The sequence below is a fragment of the Oryctolagus cuniculus genome, chromosome 1, assembly GCF_964237555.1.
Source record: "Oryctolagus cuniculus chromosome 1, mOryCun1.1, whole genome shotgun sequence".
NCBI classification, from domain to species: domain Eukaryota; kingdom Metazoa; phylum Chordata; class Mammalia; order Lagomorpha; family Leporidae; genus Oryctolagus; species Oryctolagus cuniculus.
Window position 1 is genome coordinate 224,557,240 of NC_091432.1, and position 11,432 is coordinate 224,568,671.

The following is an 11,432-nucleotide window of genomic DNA, read 5'->3' on the forward strand; positions in this document are numbered from 1 at the left end:
CCCCAACCGGGATTAGAACCTGGGGTGCCGGCACTGAGATGGAGAATTAGCCTAGTGAGCTGCGGTGCTGGCCAATAAATAAAAACAAAAAAACTTGTTCGTAAATTCTTGCCCTACCTTTTCCACTTCATGTGCCTAAATCCTCTCTTTCCTTTAAAACTGTGGTCAAAAGCTACCTCCTTAATGAAGTCAGCTCTGGTTTTTCCAGCTATAAGTGATGTCTCCCAGCTTCTTCTTCTTCTTCTTCTTTTTTTTTTTTTTTTCTTTTTTGACAGGCAGAGCAGACAGGGAGAGAGAGAGAGAAAGGTCTTCCTTTTCCGTTGGTTCACCCTCCAATGGCCGCTGTGGCCGGCGCGCTGCGGCCAGCGCACCGCGCTGATCCAAAGCCAGGAGCCAGGAGTTTCTCCTGGTCTCCCATGTGGGTGCAGGGCCCAAGCACTTGGGCCATCCTCCACTGCACTCCCGGGCCACAGCAGAAAGCTGGACTGGAAGAGGGGCAACTGGGACAGAATCTGGTGCCCTGACAGGGACTAGAACCTGGTGTGCTGGCGGCGCAGGTGGAGGATTAGCCTATTGAGCCATGGCGCCGGCCGTCTCCCAGCTTCTTAATCTCCTTAACATTTTGTCCTTATATTTTGTAATATAGGTCAATTTTTACATTGTATTATATAAATATGTTTGTGTGTGTGTGTGTATATATATATATATATATATAGTAAGGGCACCAATACATATATTGCCCTTACTAGACCAGAAACTCCCTAGGAATGAGACCCTTTGTCCTAATTACCTTTTCTCTCTCAGAAGGTTCATTAAAGTATCTGCACATAAATGCAGTATTTAGTATCAAGGTATTGATTTATTATACAAACCCTGCACATAATTTGTTGAATAAACACCTTAATACCAAATGCTAGTTATATGAAGTTTATTATTTATATTATTAGCATATATACATTTATAGCTTTATAGACTGTAGGGGGTTACTCTCAGAAGAAGCAAAAAAATGACCTTTCAATAGTATCAACAATAGAACTTAAAAAAAATTCTACATTAGCCTAGAAGTGAGACAAGAAGATGAGTCTGTAACATGGTTTTAGGGACATTAACATGTTTGCTCAATAGCAGTATCAACTCAATGATATCTGAATGTTCACAAAGGTCAGCAACAGCTAGGGGGAAAGATGCTGTAGTATTTTTTTTTTCATTTGACTGCAAGCTGGTATCTACTTAATAATTAAGACCAGATTATGCCCTGAGTTGAATGGAGGCTTTCAGATAGAAATATACTAAAAAACCCATAGAGCTTTCTAGACTGTACAATATATGCATTATTTACACTTAAATCTCAATGAATTCAGTGGATTTTCCTGAACAAACCCCTCTCCAATCACTTACTAACATTCAAATTTTTGCCTATGTTGTTTTACCATGAACATAACATGATAGTTGATGTAATGTGCTTAGAATACTTCTAAGCCATAAACTATATGGCACTACACAAACATTTATTGAAGCAAATGAATCACTATAAGATAAAAGATAAGGTCAATGACCTATTTCAACCAAGAGGGCTACCTTTAAAAATTCCAATTTCAAGGAAAAAAAATATTGAAGTGTACCAAAAAAGGTAATTTAAGCTGGAGATTGGTATAATTTCAGGGATAAAAATTGGGGTTTAGAATGAAGGGTTTTAAATAAAATTAAAGCTATGAAGGTTTGCTCTATTTTCATATCAAATGGTATAAAAATATGACAGAAGATATCTATCTTTGCCATACATTATATGTACAAGTATCTACCAGACATCTCTGCATACAAGTCCCCAGTCATTTCAAAATCAGATGTTTGAAACCTAACATCATCATCATCTCCCTTATTTACTTCTATTCCTTATCTAGTTAATGGACTACCTCTTCACTCACATGCCTGAACCACAAAGAAACATGGGAGTCATCTCATGCTTGCTCATGTTCTCACTCCCTTACTCCATATAAATAAGCAAATCTATAGTCCTGTGAAATTTATCTTCTAAATAGCTCTTAAATTGGCTCCTTCCTTTCTATACTATCATTGATGTCAATGTCAATACCTTAGAGATTAGGCATTTAACTTCTCTTGCTTTGATTATTACAATAGCCTTCTCTTTGATTTCCTGGACTGAATTCAATCTATCCACTAAACTTCTACCAGAGTGATTTTTCTGAAAAGCAAATCTGATATCACCTCTTATTCAATATTCTTCAATGAATAAATAAATTTGCAAGATACATCAAGCTGCTCATGGTTTGGGCCCTCTTTCACTCATTCTCTTTACTCATCAAATATTTACAGAGTGTCTACCATGCACAAAGCACTGTTCTAGGGGTTAGAGATACAACATTAGACCAAAAGACAAAAATTTCATCTCCCATCATTTCAACTCTCAGAATTCCTGCCCACCACTATCAAGCATTGCCTTAAAAAAGAAAAATGAATCACTTGTAATGGACTACAGATGCCTTTTTCTTTCATACAAATTTGCACTCATTCTTCAAATCTCAGTTCAAGCACTAATTGCCTTGTACACTTTGTGAATATTCATATTTTGTTTGCATGTCTACCTTTACTCTATCTAGTTATGTTCCTTAAGGAGGATAATGTATTTTGACATATAATTGCCAAACACAATTAAGTGAAAACAATGAGTTTCATTAAAATGACAAAGCTTTATTCAATTGTTAATTATTTCTAGTTATCAAATAACTTTTTTCTTGATCTTCTAAAACTATGAGCAAGCAGATAAACAAGAGTTGCACAAGTAGCTGTTACTCTTGAGATAACATTTAGGGCCAGTGTTGTGGCGTAGCAGATAAAGGCATCACCTGAAATGCAGGCATCCCAATATGGACACTGGTTAATGTCTCAGCTGTTCCACTTCCTTGCTAATGGTCTGGGAAATGCAGAGGAAGGTGGCCCAAGTGCTGGGGCTCCTGCCACCAATTGAGCTTCTGCCACCAAGAATCTCCTGGCTCCTAGCCTTGGCCTGGTCCAGACTTGGCTGTTGAGGCCACTTGGGGAGTGAACCAGCAGATGGAAGATCTCTCTCTGTCTCTCCCATATCTGTAACTCTGACTTTCAAATAAATAAATAATTTTTTTAAAAAAGATAATTTTCAGAGCCCCATATGAACATAAGCTCGGGTATTTTTTGATCTTTCCATTTGAAAGGTATTTTGGCATTGATTTACCTCCTAAGTAAAATTTTGCTTTTTATTCTAGGGCACATTCCTATCACTAAAAACACAAAGTAGTAAATATTTCAAAATATACTGTGTAGCAGCTATCACAGATGTTATGGAAAAGGATATTAAACCACACACTACTTCTTTATTCCCCTACTAAGACAGTCTAAAACAATGCACCTTGTGGATTAAGCTACCATGAATACTTTTAAAAAATCAAATAAGTATATAATTATCTACATATAAAACCAGTCCTGATGCTATCTTAAGAGTTATATGAAGAGATTCAGTTATATGAAGAGATTCAGGTTCTTACTAAGCATACTGCTTTTTAAGATAAAATCCTTTCTGATTTTACCATTTATTTAGTAAGCATATGTCCAAATATGGATCAGGAAAACATTAGAAATGTGTTCCAGAAGCAAAAATGAAAAGTTCAGTTATTATAAACCAACTCCTTCCAATTAAACAGGTTGGAACACCAGTGGTGATGTGAGGGGGTGGCCATCTGTCAGTATATAAAGGACTTTGTGTTTGCATACAAAGACATAGCTCAACCCACATCTGGTTCCTACAGCCAAAATCTACTCTCAAAGGGACAACTCCCACTGAAATTTATGGGCATAAAGAATAGGGAGATGAATTTTTTATAAGTCAGTTGTTCATTCCATAGACTTTCAATGCATTAAAGAATCAGAATAGAACTGAGTCCACTTTTCTATTCCTAATCATTTTTAAAAAGAGAAGAGGAAGGTCAAGACAAAAGAGAACTGGAGTAGGCGTTGGGAGATCAGATTTCGCATCTCATTGCAAGACCTTAGGAAATTTACTTGAATTTTCATGGTTCTTTCTCCTAATAAGGTCCTTTCTGCCTCTCTATCTTTAAGGCACATTTCAGTTCCTACCTCTAAAGCCTTTCCATATTACTTCAGCTTAACCTTGTTCATTTCCTACTCTTCTTACAAAATAAGCATGTATTTATAAACTAATTTGGAATGTGTTCTAATAGTATTGTGTTCTTTAGTCTTGCTTAGGTTATGTTTCTTGACAAGAACTAAAGCAATATTGTTTATACTCCAACATGTTTAATATGAAGAGAAAACAATACAATAGATATTGCAATTGACCCTTGCTCATCAAAGGGATGATCCTCTCATATTCTAATTTTCCACCAAGCCAAAACTGGTATTAGTCCATACCAAGAAAAGTTAGTTATTCATATATTAGGAACTGTATCATACCAGGGTCAAGGAATAACCAGAAAAAAATCCTAGGAAATATCAAAGAGTCTACACCACAGCATCAGAGTCTCTCATACTACTCACCCTCTTTGTTCAATAGGAACACATAGTTCAAAGGTATAAATAGTCTAGTGAATAGGAATACATAATCTAGATACAGATTATAAATATTTCCATCTAAGGTTTTTTACTTTATTGGCTATTACCTAATAAATTAAGCAAATTATATAAATTGCAAGGTTTTTCTCAAGTACAAATATGAATAATAATAATAGTAAGACCTACCTCATATGGTTACCATGAGCGTTAAATAAGCTAATTACTACAAGGGATTTAGAATAGTGCCTAGTGGGGCTGTTGTTATGATGTAGCAGGTAAAGTCACTGCCTGTAACACCAGCATCTCATATAGCCACAGGTTTGTGTCCTGGCTGCTCCACTTCCTAGCCAGCTCCCCATTAATGGCCTGGGAAAAGCAACAGAGGATATCCCAAGTGTTTGGGCCGCTGCTACCCAAGTGGGAGACCCAGATGAAGCTTCCTGGCTCCTAGCTTCTGCTTGGCTCAACCCTGGCTGTTGTGGCCATCTGGGAAGTGAACCAGCAAATAGAAGATCTCTCTCTCTTTTTCTCTCCCTCTCTCTGTAACTCTGACTTTCAAATAAATAAATAAATCTTTTTAAAAAATAGTGCCTAGCATGTGGTCAATTAATTTTAGCTTTTATTATTACCCTAAAATGTAAAATGTTCAACTTTAAAAGGTATACATGAGAGTGCTTCAAAAAGTTTATGGGAATGGAATTAAAAGATAAGTTTATTTTGGTATAAAATTTTGAAATCCATGCAGTTTTTTTATAATATGCATTTCTATGTACTTTTTGAAGGACCCTCACATGTTTTTTATGAAAATGGAAGAAAATATCTACTTTTTCTATTATAATGAACAATTTCTTCTTCAGCCTACCAACTAAAAACTTACTCATACCCAAGATGGATTTACTTAATCTTCTTTTGTGTGATGCTAATTCTATTCCTCAAACAGATTCAACTCCTAGTGAAGTATTAAGCTGAATCTATGTACAAGTTATAGTGTAAACAGGTACACACAATTTAATTCTCACAAAAAATTCTTCATGTTATAGATACTAATCCTATTTTACAGATGAAAACACTGTGGTTCAGAGAGGTCAAATAGCTTAAACAAGGTCATATAGTCAGCAACTGGCTAGACCAAGAATGTAAACCAAGCCTAGCCATTTTGGATTTCATCCCCTTTTGACTACACGTCACATCACTTGCCTATAATTTTCTTTTTCTCTTAGTCGATCCACATGTATTTTTAAGAGAGCAAAACATAGAGGTGTTTCCTCATATTTCAGCCATATAGTCTCACAAAGCAAGCAATCCTGCAACTTCCCATTTCTATTCTTCTAATCTCTTGTCAATTTAACTTCCTTTCTGATACTAAGAACTACAGTGTTTGGAGGTACGTAGATTTACAGCTCCTGTCTTTCTTGTAAAGATTTCTCTGAAGTTCAGTTTTCAAATTATCTTTTCTTTTCAAAGATTTATTTATTTATTTATTTATTTGAAAGGCAGAGTGATAGAGAGAAAGGGAGAGAGAAGGAGGGGGAGTTATGTTCCATCCACTGGTCACCTCAAATGGTCTCAATGGCTGGAGCTGTTACAGGTGAAAGCCAAGAGCCCAGAACTCAATCGAACTCCCATGGGGCAGCAGGAAGCCAACTACTTGGGCCATCTTCCATTGCTTTCCCAGGTACATTAGCAAGGAGCTAGATAGGAAGTGGAGCAGCCAGGACTCAAACCAGCACTCTGGATGTGGGCATCCAGATGTGTAGGCATCACAAGTTGTGGCTTAACCTGCTGTACCACAACACCAGCCTGTTTAAATGACCTTTGTGATACATTGCTTGTTCTAACAATTTGCTGACATTCTGAAATACTATTTTTAAAAAATTTTAAGCAAGTTTCCCATAGAAAAGAAATGCAGATTTTTAACCAAAATTTAATATTCCTATCCTGGGACCAAAACAAACAAGAAATAGGACAAATGAAAGAAATAAACATTGGAAAGAATACGAAAAAAAAATCTTGTTGGAAGAGAATTCAAGAAACTGAGAGGCCAAAGTATTGTTAGAATTTTCCATAGACTTTACAGTCATCCAGAATTATGACAGATGTGGTGTCAGAGAGAATAGTGAGCCATGAGTATGAAATAAGGGGTGGGATCCAGGAGGGGGAATAACAACAGGGAGATGTAATAGTATAGTCTGAAGTCATGAACTTCAAAGTTAGGGTTTTTAGGATCCAGACAGAAGAGTAGTCTGAGAGAGAAATTAGCCAGTGCTTGTATGAGCTGCAAGGGCAGTTATGCCCTTTCAGATTTGACATTATACAGATAATATAAAATCATGTGTTAATCTCATTAAAAAAAAATGCCTGCCAGGGATAACAGAAGATTTTAAATGAAAAAGAATTATAATTTACTACATGTCAACCCAAAAGAACTAACCAAGTTCCTGTTAAGTGTAACTAAAGCACTGTCAAGCACCTATATAAAAGTAACAAACTCCCATGATAGGATGTAAAATACTTAAAACATCACTTCCCAAATATTAACACAGACTTCCCAAACATTATTTTGTTAAAAATGTGGTAATGATTTTGCTGAGTTTCTGACACAAATACAATTTTTTCTTATATAATCATTAGCCAAAACACATTCATTTGAGGATAAGTAATTCTAGAATATTTGGATGTGAAACCCTAAGAGGCTTTCTACTGGGAAAAACATGAACTGTGAAGTCATTTTGTGGACTCTGTTTTGCATACTACATTTGTTCAACTAAATTGAATAGCAGCATCAGTGTATAAACTTAGGCAGTTAACTATGCCCTCTAAACACCAGAATTTTCATATTCACAGTGGGAAAATAATAGCTTTCTCCTCAAGGGAGTTTTTGCAATGACGATATTTTGTGAGGATTAAGTGAGATAATTCACAAAAAGCAGTTAACACAGTGCCCTAGCATATAGCATATGCTTAATAAATGGTTTCTGTGATTTATTATCTGTGTGGTAATTGCAGCTTACAAAGATTTATTCATATATCACCTTCCTTAATTCTTAAGACAAAACAATTCTATGCAGAAAAGATAGATTATTTCCACTTCACAAATAAAAAGACAAATGCTAAAAAGGAGCAAAGTAATGTCCCTAAAGTTCTATAGTTATTTAGCAATGCCTACCATGATTGGACTAGATCACACAACAGATCAGGAACTATATATATATTAAAATGGTTCTTAAAACATCAGAGAGTAAATGCCTTAGACTTCCCACAAACCACATGGTCTCTGTTCCATCTAGTCAACTCTACCACTATAGCACAAAAGCAGCCACAGACAATGCATGAACAAATAGGTGGAGTTGCATTCCATTAAAACTTTATTTACAGGCCGGCGCCGCGGCTCAATAGGCTAATCCTCCGCCTAGCGGCGCCGGCACACCGGGTTCTAGTCCCGGTCGGGGCGCCGGATTCTGTCCCGGTGGCCCCTCTTCCAGGCCAGCCCTCTGCTGTGGCCAGGGAGTGCAGTGGAGGATGGCCCAGGTGCTTGGGCCCTGCACCCCATGGGAGACCAGGAAAAGCACCTGGCTCCTGGCTCCTGCCATCGGATCAGCGCGGTGCGCCGGCCGCAGCGCGCCGGCCGTGGCGGCCGTTGGAGGGTGAACCAACGGCAAAGGAAGACCTTTCTCTCTGTCTCTCTCTCTCTCTCACTGTCCACTCTGCCTGTCAAAAAAAAAAAAAAAAAAAAAAAAAAAAAAAAAACTTTATTTACAAAAGCTGGATTTGGCTCATGGATCATAGTGTGCAGTCCCCTGTACTAGACCTTTCAATTGTTGCTAGTCCAGTGTACATTTCTACTACTTTATGGTTACTATGTATTTTCAGGATAGTGCTTTAGCACTAAAGGTAATAGCATTAACTGTCAGGAAAAACATAAATCAGAAATAATTTGTAAAAGAATTATGACTTCAGTAAGTATTATTTTCCTCTTCTCTAGCTTCTAAAAATCTCTTTCAAACCTTTACTTCTTTCTCCTCTAACAAGGTTTTTAGCCTAGAACACACTTTTCTATTTCTCCAAAAGCACTCAAGGAAAATACAGTTAGGCCGGCACCGCGGCTCACTAGGCTAATCCTCCGCCTGCGGCGCCGGCACCCCAGGTTCTAGTCCCAGTAGGGGCTCCGGATTCTGTCCCGGTTGCTCCTCTTCCAGGCCAGCTCTCTGCTGTGGCTCAGGAAGGCAGTGGAGGATGGCCCAAGTGCTTGGGCCCTACACCCGCATGGGAGACCAGAAGGAAGCACCTGGCTCCTGGCTTCGGATCGGCACAGCGTGCCAGCCGTAATGGCTGTTTGGGGGGTGAACCAACAGAAGGAAGACCTTTCTCTCTGTCTCTCTCTCTCACTGTCTAACTCTGCCTGTCAGAAAATAAAATAAAGTAAAATAAAATAAGAAAATATATTTATAGAAACTTATTCTGAAAGATAAAGTAAACAATCTATGAAATGCCAGAATGAACAAACTTATTGGTATCTTGTCTTTTAAATGGTAAGGAATGTAGCACTTCTGAATATAACTTATAAAGGCATATTTTTTGGGAGTGAGTAAAGGGAGCAGTGGCAACCAACTATTATATTCTCAATCTTAAAGGATAGAGTATTTTTTTAAAAATACAAGTCATGTAATATGGTGGTAAAGGCACTGGACTTGGAATTGGAAGACATTACTAGGAACTCCTTCTCTGCCTCGTACTATCTTTGTGACATGGTAACTTACATGTAAGGATTTGCTGAGAGGACTAAGGAAAATCAAATAATTATTTTAAAATACTGAGCATGAGGTGAATGTGTTTGGTGTAGAACTTAAGATACTGCTTGGCAGGGCAGACGCTGTGGTACAGCAGGTTAGGCCACTGCTTGCAGTGCTGGCATCTCATATGGGCACAGGTTTGAATCCTGGCTGTTCTACTTTTGATGGAGCTTCCTGCTAATGCACCTGGAAAAGCAACAGAGGATGGCCCAAGCCCATGGGTCTCTGCAGCCATGAGAGAGACCAGGAAGCATCTCCTGGCTCTTGGCTTCAAGTCCCAGTTCCACTTCTCATTCCAGCTTGCCACTAATGCTCACTCTAGAAGGCAGCAGATGATGTCCCAAGTCCTTGAATCCTTGCTACCCACATGGGTGACCCAGATTGAGTTGTTGGCTCCAGGCTTCAGTTTGACATAGCCCCAACTGGCAATTGCCACCAGGCAATTGGGGAAGTGAAGCAGTGGGTAATGGAATTTTTCTCTCAATATCCTCTCCCCAACTCATTGAAAATAAATAAAAATTATTGATTAGTGTTGCATTTAAAATTACAAAATTATTAAGTTCATTTTATACTTTCAATAGAAAGTACAATATTATACAATAATATCATGATTTATAAGGCATCTAAAATATCTATTGCTAAAGATAAAATATAAAATACATTTTCTGCCAAGGAGATAAATATTCTTTTTAAAAAAAAATGTATCTGAAAAGCAGAGAGAGAGAGAGAGAGAGAGAGAGGTCGCTCCATCCACTGCTTCACTCCCCAAATGGCTGCAACAGTTGGAGCTGCACTGACCCAAAGCCAGAGCCAGGAGCCTTCTCTGGGTCTCCCATGAAGGTGCTGGGGCCCAAGCATCTGAGCCATCCTCCACTGTTTTCCCAGGCCATAGCAGAGAGCTGGATTAAAAGTAGAGCAGCTGGGACTCCAACCGGCACCCATAGGGGATGCTGGCACTGCAGGCAGCAGCCTCACCCACTATTCCACTGCACAAGCCCCAAGGAGAGAAACATTCTTAAGAAAGATTACTGGGCCTGGCACTGTGGCATAATGGTTTAAGCTGCTGCCTGCAATGCTAGCATCTCGTACAGGTGCTGGTTCGCCTCCCAGCTGCTCCACCTCTAATCCAGCTCCTTGCTAATGTGCTTGGGAAAGCAGTGGAAGATGGCCCAAGTTCTTGGACCCCTGCATCTATGTGAGAGACCTGGAAGAAGCTCCTGGCTCCTGGCTCCGGCCCGACCCAGCCCTACCCATTGCAGCTATTTGGGGGAAATGAACCAGTAGATGGAAGATCTCTCTTTCTATCCCTATCTCTATCTCTCCATCTCTCTCTCTTTCTGTAACTTTGCTTTTCAAATAAATAAAATAAATATTTAAAACAGAAAGAAAGAAAAATTACTTTGCTTTTTTTTTAAATAACAAAAATGATTTATTTATTTGAAAGAGAAGGAACCCCCATCTGCTGCTTCCATCTTTTGCCACAGCCCAGGAGCCTGGAACTTCATCCAGGTCTCTCACTTGGATTGTAGGAACAGGAACCCAACTACTTGAGCTGTCTCCTCTGCCTCCCAGAGTCTGCACTAGTAGGTAGCTGGAGTCAGGAGCTGGAGCCTGGTATCAAACTAGGTACTCTAAGACGGGATACAGGCATCTAATCAGCTTAAATATTAGGCCAAAAACCTACTCTCCATTCCCTCATTTAAACCAACAATATTCCTTTGCAATTATAATGAACCAGAATTTATTGAGTGATGTGCACTAAATATTTTATATGCATCAACTCATACAACCTTGAAAAGAAAATGAGGCTCAGTGAAATGAAATGACTTGTTCAAGGTGCATAGCTCTTAAGTGGCAGCAGATTGTGGATTCACACTCAAGTTACACTAATTTTTTTTAAGATTTATTTATTTTTAAGGCAAAGTGACAGAGAAAGGGAGAGACAGATATAGAGAAAAAGAGCGTGTTCTTCCACCCGCTGGTTCACTTCTCAAATGGCAGCAATTTCCAAGGGTAGGCAAGGCTAAAGCCAGGAACCTGGAACTCTATCCTGATCTCCCCACATAGGTGGAAGGGACC

At 38.7% G+C, this 11,432-nt stretch overlaps 1 protein-coding gene across 1 annotated transcript in view; it reads right to left on the reverse strand.

The window, feature by feature from the left end:
• Positions 1-11,432, reverse strand: part of MEGF9 (multiple EGF like domains 9) — a 114,021-nt gene that overhangs the window by 43,830 nt on the left and 58,759 nt on the right. The window lies entirely within an intron of this gene.